This window comes from Protopterus annectens, chromosome 9.part0 (assembly GCF_019279795.1).
Source record: "Protopterus annectens isolate FY-2018-M chromosome 9.part0, PAN1.0, whole genome shotgun sequence".
Taxonomy (NCBI): domain Eukaryota; kingdom Metazoa; phylum Chordata; order Ceratodontiformes; family Protopteridae; genus Protopterus; species Protopterus annectens.
The window spans coordinates 1,974,103,580-1,974,112,563 of NC_056743.1; positions in this window are offsets into that span (position 1 = coordinate 1,974,103,580).

Below are 8,984 nucleotides of genomic sequence, written 5' to 3' on the forward strand. Positions count from 1 at the left end.
CTCCTGGATCGTCTGTCCATCCGAATGTGGTAGCAATGCGTCCTTGAGGTCGGTGGAGCACATCCAGTCGTTCTCCCTCAAGAGGGAAGTATAGATTGCAGGGTGACCATCCGGAACTTTTGCTTGGTTACTGACAGGTTCAGCTGGGAAAGGTCTAAGATTGGTCTTAGGTCCCCCGTTTTCTTTGGCACCAAAAAGAACCTTGAGTAAAACCCTAATCCGGTTTGATCTCGGGGCCAGCTGGATAGCTCTTTTCTAGCAGCTGTTCGATTTGACAGCTGCCGCCTCCCTGGTCGGGTGGAACATCTGGGAGGCTGCGAGATTTGGGAACCTTGAATAGGGAATTGAATATTCTCTGGATATGACACGAAGCACCCAACTGTCTGTTGTTATGGACTCCCAAGAAGTCAGGTGCCTCGAAACGCCCCGACTGCCTCCAGAGATGGACAGCGGGCAACCCTTCAGGGCTGCTGCGTGGGTCTATCAGAGAAAGGTTCTCTGGACCCAAAGTTGCCAGGAGCCCCCTGCCTCTAGCACGACCTCCCCGTCCTCCTCTGCCACGGAAGGACTGGTTATCCGAGCAGGTTGGGACTGCTGCGACTTCGGAACCACATCTTCTTCTGTCCCTTTTGGTTCTTAGAGAAGGACCTCTGGGGAGCTGAGAAGCGGACTCCGGCGGCAGACAGCGTCTTCCCGTCCTTTCGCTCTGGACTAATGTCTCGAACAGTCTTGCCAAACAAGGCAGAACCATCAAGGGGCATTCAAGGTCGCCTTGAAGGGCTCTGCAAAATCACAATGGCGGAGCCAGGCCTGTCGCCTCATGACTAGGCCTGCTCCCGGCTGGCTCAGGCTCCCTCAGTAGCATGAGAAAGCAGCCGCATAGATGTATTGGAAACTGATCTTTGTGTGGCCATTCGGGTGGAGTATACCTGTTTATCCTCACTCGACATGGACTCCGGGGGAGATGCAGTGTATTCTTTAATCAGATCCCGCTGCATCCTAATGACATGTGCCATGTAGTTCAGCGCTCTCAAGGAGAAGGTTGCTGAACTGAAAACTCGCTTCCCAATGCGATCCATCGAGCGGGACTCCTTGCCCGGAGGATGCATGGAGGGACTCTCCTGGGCCAATTCCCTCTTCGTGGCTGCAGCCATCATCATGGCATCTACTGGGGGGCCCTTGCTCCAGTGAGTGCGGTCCACCAGAGGGGAAAGGATGCGGTCCGGGCGCTTGGGGACAGACTCATAGGTGTCCGGATCCTTCCACGCTCTGATGGAAATAAGATCCACCAGAGGGTCAGCAGGAGGGGACACCCAAGAGGTAGAAGGGCCCGCCTCGAATGCCTCCAAGAACACAGACTCGTCCGAGGAAGCCTTGGGGGCAGACCACCCCCCCCTGATCCTTAACATCTCCATAATGTCTCCAAATGAGACGTCCTCAGGGGGTGACCTAGAGGAGCCTTCCCCTTCATCCAAGTCTGTGTCTTCAGTAACTGACTCGGGGGAGTCCATGTGCCTCCTTTTGCACTTACGCTTCCGAGGTACTTCATCGGGGGGGCTGTCCGAGGAGTGCTCTTCAGCAGTTGGATGTTCCAAGGGAACCACTTGGGACATCGAGGCGGGCTGTCCCTGGGACCGGCTGGTGGGGCCTGGCCCAACTGCAAGGGAGTGCGGATGGAGCCGTGGCAGGGACCGGGGTCCGGATGTCCTCAACAGTGCCCTTTCCACTCGTGAAAGCTGAGGGGAGCCAGCTTCTCTAAACCCCAAGAGCCGACCCCACTGATCAGGCGCACAGGTCGGGCGAACCGTCGGATCCGAGACCGTGCTCCGACCTGGCGGAGCCGACACACCAGCTCCCTCGGATCCGAGGCTCGCCTCGGCTCCGAGGTCGGGTCAGTACCCGAAGCACTCAAGGGATGGGCGGATCAGAGGTGCGCCGACCATCGGATCCGACCCACCCCGGATCCAAGTCTGCCCGGCGCCGACAGCTCCGAACCCGTGGTATGGGTGGGAGAAGGAGCCAAGGGGCGAAAAAAGGGGTGCCCCTCCCGGATGGGGGCTAGAGCACTCCCATTTGCATTTGGGCCTGGATGAATTTCCTCATCCGGTCCATATCAGCTTCACTCATGGAAAAAGTTGACCTGGTGGAGGCCACCAGGCGGACCCTAGAGAGCCTGAGACCTCCTAGAAGGGCTAGCCTCCTCCTCCTCGGGTCCAGGAGAGAACCGAGGAGTGGAGCCGAGGAGGAGGAAGCTAGAAGGCACAGGGAGGCCAGCAGATGGAGGAGCCGAACTGGAAGTTGCCTCTTGTGGTGCCTCTCCTGTGCCTCTCCTTCTTTCTCCTTAGAGGATTCCTTCCCGGCAACTTAGAGGAGGTTGAGTCCCAGCCGGAGGGAGAACCCACAGCAACAGGTTGCTGAGTGGAAGGGCAGAGGCGGCGGTATCCGGTAAAGACCGCTAGCACCAGCTTGACCTCCGCTCCCTCAAAGCCGGGGTTGAACCCTGCACAAATGGTACAACCAGATGACAGGTGTTCAACCCCAAGATTCTTGCACGAGTGTGGCCATCCGCTGGGGACAGCTTATGGCCACACTGTATTCGAGAAAACAGCCTTATGGGCTTCAGACATCACAACCCTAAGGCCTAACACAACACACACACAAACAAACTACGCAAAACCCGAGAACTATTAAATAAAAGAGAGAGGAAAGCCTATACACACTCAACACTAACTATATCAACAACAAAAATAGAGATTTTCGAAACTTTTTCTGTCAAAAAATCTTATCTTATCTTCAACAAACGCCAGGAGCTCTAGAATCCGTAGCTACTTGTAAAGCGGCAAACGAAATCTGAGGTCAGTCAGGGCTTGGCAAGGGGTTATGGGTAAGAGGGAGGAGCTAGGAGCTCGGAGCCTAAGCTTTTGAATTGCCGGCTCGGATCCGAGGTCGGATCCGATACCCACAGGTTGCAGACGAATGAAGTCTGCCTACTTCAGATCCTTTGTTTATAATGTCCAACACCCATTTGTCTTGGGTGATTAAAAACCAATTTTGCTTGAAGAGAGCTAGCTTTCCTCCCAAAGGAGCTGCCAGGCAAGAAGAATCTGGCAGCTGAAAATGCAGGTCATTGGGCCTGTTTACGAAAGGACTGGCCCCTACCCTCACCAGCAGATTGAGCAGGCGAACTCCATGTTCTAGGCCTAAAGGTACTCTGAGCTCTGCCCCTACCACGCCTAGATCTACCCCTAGACTGGGAATCAGAAGAAGGGTACGTCCACCCCTTAGCAGGCCAATTTCTACTAAACTTAGGAGGTTGAACCTGCAAAAAATCTTTAACAGTCTGCATAGACTTAGCCTTGTCCTCCATTTTCTTCAAAACAGACTCCACAGGACCACCAAACAAAACTTCGGACTGTAAAGGGGCATCCAGAATTCTAGACTTAACATGCTCAGATAAATTCTGATCCTTAAGCCAGGCATGCCTACGAAGAACTGAACCAGTGGCAGCCACTCTAGAAGAAGCCTGCAAAGCATCAAAGCCACACTGCAAAGAATGTTTCCCCACCTGTTCAGAAACATGCACCAAATCTTGCAATTCTTTACACTCTATGCCCTCTGCCAAAGCATCCACTTTAGATTTTAGCTGAGAAAGGAGGAAATTCTGATATTTCAACATATGAAACTGGCAATTTAAAGCCCTCATTGCTAAAGTAGAAGAGGTGTACACCTTCTTACCCCATCTGTCCAAAGCTCTAGCTTCCTTATCTAGAGGAACCGGATTCTTTACAACAGAAGCCCCAACACCCTTAGGCCCCTGACTAATAGTTTCTGGGTCCGCCCTAGGACTCTTGTATAGATATTTATGAGCCTCAGGTACCCTATAATACCTGTCCGGTTTAACTGGTGCAGGAGGCATAGAATCTGGATTAAATGAGGCCTCCGAAAAAACATCCTGAACAACATCCAAAACAGGAGGAATAGCCAAGGGTCTGTGCTGTGGTAAAAACAAGAACTCTCTAAGCCTCTTTCTGGAATCTGAGTAATCCTGTCCTTCCCACTTAAAATGTTCCCTCAGAGTGTAAGGTTTCTGAAAATGAAAAATCCTCTGGAGGGGGAGCAGGAGTAGAATCCTCTGCATCGGAATCCGAATAAGGAGGAAAATCTTGAATATCTTCAGCAGAAGACTCAGAATCATCTGAGGCCTGCTCCAAAATTTCCAACTCTGGCTCTACCCTGGGCCTCTTATCAGGAGGGGGCATGGAACCTCTAATTAAAGTAATCAAATCTTCTGCCATTTTAAGCATATGCTTCTTAGGTACAGACCCTGAAGAACCAGAACTAACTCCAGAAGGCGGCAAAACAGACCTGCCCTTAGAAGGAGCCCTAGAAACAGTAGCAGAAGGCCTAACCCCCTTAGGCAAAGAAGGGAGAATAGTAACCTGAGAGGCCCCTTCAGCCTGACCTGACTCCTGTGAGGCCACATCCTGTAAAATCAAGGTTTCCCCCTGAGACTCAACAGAAACTTCAGCCGGATCCACCTGTTCCACTGCAGTCTAAAGGACTGGCGTCGAAATGGACGAATCATCCTGTCTAGGCTTTACAGATTTGTCTTTACGGCTTCTTAAGCGCCGGAGGATCCGACGGCATATTATAATTACACCGCTTGCCAAAGACTAACCTAGCGCAATCTAGCCTTCTCTTATGAGTGCTTATTAAACCTAGCACAAAACCGACACCCAACTACGTGCTCCGGTCCCAAGCAAGGGATACAAAGCGAGTGGTAATCCTATGCGGTATCTGCTTCCCACAAGAAATACAATTATTCACGTTTCTGACATCCGGTAAATAACTGAGGCAAGAAAAACAAAAATGCTCCCTAACGGGTACTTAGCCCAACTTGGTATGTCTGAAACTCCGAAAACGAAAAATTTCAGAAAGCCGAACGGCACTTGCAACGCTGCTTCTGCATCGGACCATGCGGCAAAAAAGACTGAGGATATGACGTCGGTCATGCGCTTTTATACCCTGACGCTCTGATGTCAGGGCTGTGCGCCCATGACCGACATCAGCCTAATACTTTGGTATTTGGGCCGACCGAGGACAGCGGACTACCCATAAGTAAGGACTGCAGCAATGTGAGATGAAGAACATGTGTAGTTTGCCATGACATATGTCTTGTTTAGTATACTGTGCCTCTGTCTACCTGTGACATAACATTGATACCCAGGGTAAACCTACCATCTCCCATCCACTCAAGATTCCTGTTTAGGAGAATCAGCGAGTGACTCTATGGATAACCTGTACTGGTAGTTTACTCATGCGTGGGGGTGGCTTCTGTGTTATGGATAATGCAGTACAGCTTGTCCTATGTATGTCAGTGCTGGGGTTCAGGTCCCTCATGTGCATAGCTCACTGCCATTCAGATTGTACAAGGTGCAGCATGTTCATTGATTCCAGCTTGGACATGGCTTTCTACATCAGGCACAGCTTGCGTCTGAGTGGCCAGCATGGCAGTGTGTGGAGTTGCACTCTGTTTAATCAGGCAACACATTACATGTGTTCAAGCTCTTTGATACTCCTGGTGAGGTACTGTTGTGGACTTTACAGTTGGAGGTGTCTGCTGAGGTACACCCCACACGGGCTGTTGTGGTCATTTGTAACGCTGATGAAGGATAACTGCAGAACCACAATGACCTCCCCTTATCTAGATGTCATAACCTTCATGATTAGGTTGGTATATGGATTGTTTCTGTTAACACTACAGCCACATGTTTGTCCAATGCAGGATATCTATCACATTGTGTACCCAGGTCTGTCATTACATGTTAAGTATGTAATGGGTTAACACCTATGTGGTAATTGGTCGTCACTTACTGTATATCCACAGAGGATGACTATACAGTTTTCTCCATTTAACATGATGACATGGCTATGGCACCAGTTGTCTGTTTCTATGTGGCCCTTTTGTGGGATGCTTGTGTCAGCTGGAGTGTCAGATAGGTTAGGCGGTTTGTAGTCCTCTGCAAACATGTTCAGGCACAGTCCTTACATGTTGGGCCTGTACCTATGGGGCATATATACCAGACGGGGAAGGTCCCAGGACCAAGCTTGGTGGGATACCTGTTATATGTGGTTTGTAGTCTGACATGGCTGCAGCATGTCTGACCATGTCAGTTCTGTTGTTGGTCTGGTTTGCAACCCCTCTAGTGACATTGGGGTGTATATATAAGCTGGTGAGCATATCTATATTGAACACGTAGGGTATTGTATGGAAGGCTTTGCAAGGTCCAGCTACACTGTGTGGACCACATTGCCCTCATCAATGACCGCCAATTACTGTTTCAACTGAGTCACACATGTTTAGGGGCGGGGTCTGCACTTCATAAACCCACACTGGGTAGGGTCGGGTGTCAATAGATCCCCAATATCGTTATGTATGCGGTACATGCTGATCCTTTCCATAGCTGTGCAGACCAAGCTTCTCAGGATTCTGTGGTGTTGTTTTTAGTATCCATTCAGGCGACACCTTTCTTGAGAACAACCACTGTTGTTGTACATTGCTCTTTGGGTACATATCCTGTGGTAAGGCTGACAATGTCAGGGAGGCAACAGTCTGCTGGGAAAGATATTTTGCATTATGGGGGGGGGGGGGGGTTTGCATTGCACCTGTCAGGATGTATGTTGGCAATACGTGTGTGTGTTTGGTATTTTGTTTGTAATATTTGTGTGATCCAGAGCATATCTGGGAATTCACAACACACTTACTACCATCAGTTGCAGCAGCCTTGGGGTTATCCTTAGTGTCCTGTACAATTTGTATCATAATAGGTTCATAGGTTCATACTAGGCTATCCACCCTAGGGCATTTGCAAGCCTAGCCACAGTGTGTGTGGCTTTTGCCACCTCTTGCTATGTGAATATTAAGGCCATTTATGATTTACTTAGCTGTGCCTCTGTCTGGACAGGACACAGTAAAGACCCCCAGTGTACATCTACAATTATCCATCCATTTTGCTAACTTCCTGTTGAAGAGTGTCAGTGAGGGGCTCTGCCTAACATGTAGTGGTATTCTGTTCCAGGGTGTGGAGAGACTCAGGGTTAGGTATCTGTCCCTCCAGCACATCCTATCTGATTATGTGTTGAGGTTGACATCTGACTCACACAGCTCCGATGGCTGAGTTTTCTGGGGTGGAGCATGTCCATTACTTCTGTGTTGGACATGGACTTGTACAACAGACATACAATGCCTCTGTGTAGGCAGTATGTGACTGCATTCAGCTGTGGTGTCTAAAGCCAGGCAGCATATGAGATATATTTGAGACCCTTTCTGACTCTTGCTAAGGTACCTTTGAGGTCTTTCTAACTACTGCAGGTGCCAGGTAATGTACATCCCAAATGAGGCATTGTATTACAATATGGTCTGATAGGGGAACAGTATAGGGGCACAATGACCTTTGTTGACGTAGATGTGAATCCTTTCATGATACAGGGTCCAATATAGACAGTCTTCCTAGACAAATTGGCGATGTGACTGTCACAACAGGTGACTGTCCACTTGTGTCACTAGGTCCCTGATTACTCCTTCCACACATAATGGTTTACCACCTATGTGGTAATTTGTGTGTACCTTGTTTTGTATTTGGTGGTACATTCATACTGTCCACTGTCTTCAGGACAGTGGGGTGGGGTTCCTGTGTGTGAGAGTGTGGTCTGTAGCATGCTACAGACTGTACAGCAGTCTTGCCTACGGTTAGTTGCACATGGGTGGACTGCAATGACATAAGCATTGTCAGTTAACTGGACGCATGGGTGTCTGTGCTGAATATGGATACTCATCCTCCTTTTATGTTTTGTTCCAGGTTTTTTGGCCATAACACATGATATGTGGTATTACCTGGTAGCGCTGGTGTGCTGTCACGAGGCTTGCAGCAGGTTTCTATCACTGGACAGACATCAATGTTCTCCATACTGGGGGGGGGGGGCTCAGGAGCATGCATATTGAGGTTTACACATCTGGCATTGATCAGCATTACCCTTCTGTTTCTTTCCAGTTTTGTTTTCTATGGTGGTGGGTTGGTCTTTTCAGCCTTGCCTACGAAAGGATCTCTGTAGGCTGCAAAAGCCTTAGGCAATATCCTGACGGTCATGGATAACAGGTGCAAGCCATCCCTGGAACAGCAGCATGTCTCACTATGGAGTCACCTATTACAACTGCATCAGGCATGTTGTTTCTCCTGTCCTGTGACTGTTTGGCACACCAGCTTTTTGTACTATGTGTTACATGTGCTATGTCTGGAGGTGCTATGTCTGGAGGTTGTTTTATTGGGTGTCTGCTTTGGAGGCTTGTGTTGGTGTTGTGTGTTTGTAATTAGGGCCTCTGGGAATGTTTTTGTGTTTGGTTTACAGTCGTTGTAGGTCTATGTGGGACTGGGTTTGTGGTGTATGTGGTTACCTTGTCCTCCCGACTAGTTTTGACAGTACTGATTTGGGGGTGCTCAGGCTATGGTTTGGCTACCTGGTTGCGTCTATCACATACATTTGTATTTATTGGGGTGAGCTGTTGTTGTGTGTGTACTTGGGACAGGTGTCACATTGCCACTGGATTCACAGATTCTACTTGTTTTGCCTGGCCTTAGTGGATTGTATGTGTGGACACATTTTATTGCCATACTAGTGATCACTGATTACTTCACTTTTTATGTTTGATCTATCATGTGGTAGCTTCCTCATTCTCTTCAATGGTTTAGTAATTGCTGGAGTCCAGCATGTCAGACGCCTGGGTGTATGGCATTGTCTTGTTGTTTGTGATTGCAGACTCCAAGCACTCTTGGCTGTGTTCATGGTATGCCTGTATAACATGTTCTGCAGCGTGTCCCATATTCTGGACCTGCACAGGACTTTTCATGGATTCCACATTGGTTTGTAGGGGTGCAAGCTATGCTTTATACATTTGTTTCACTGTGGTAATCTGGCCAGGGACTGGG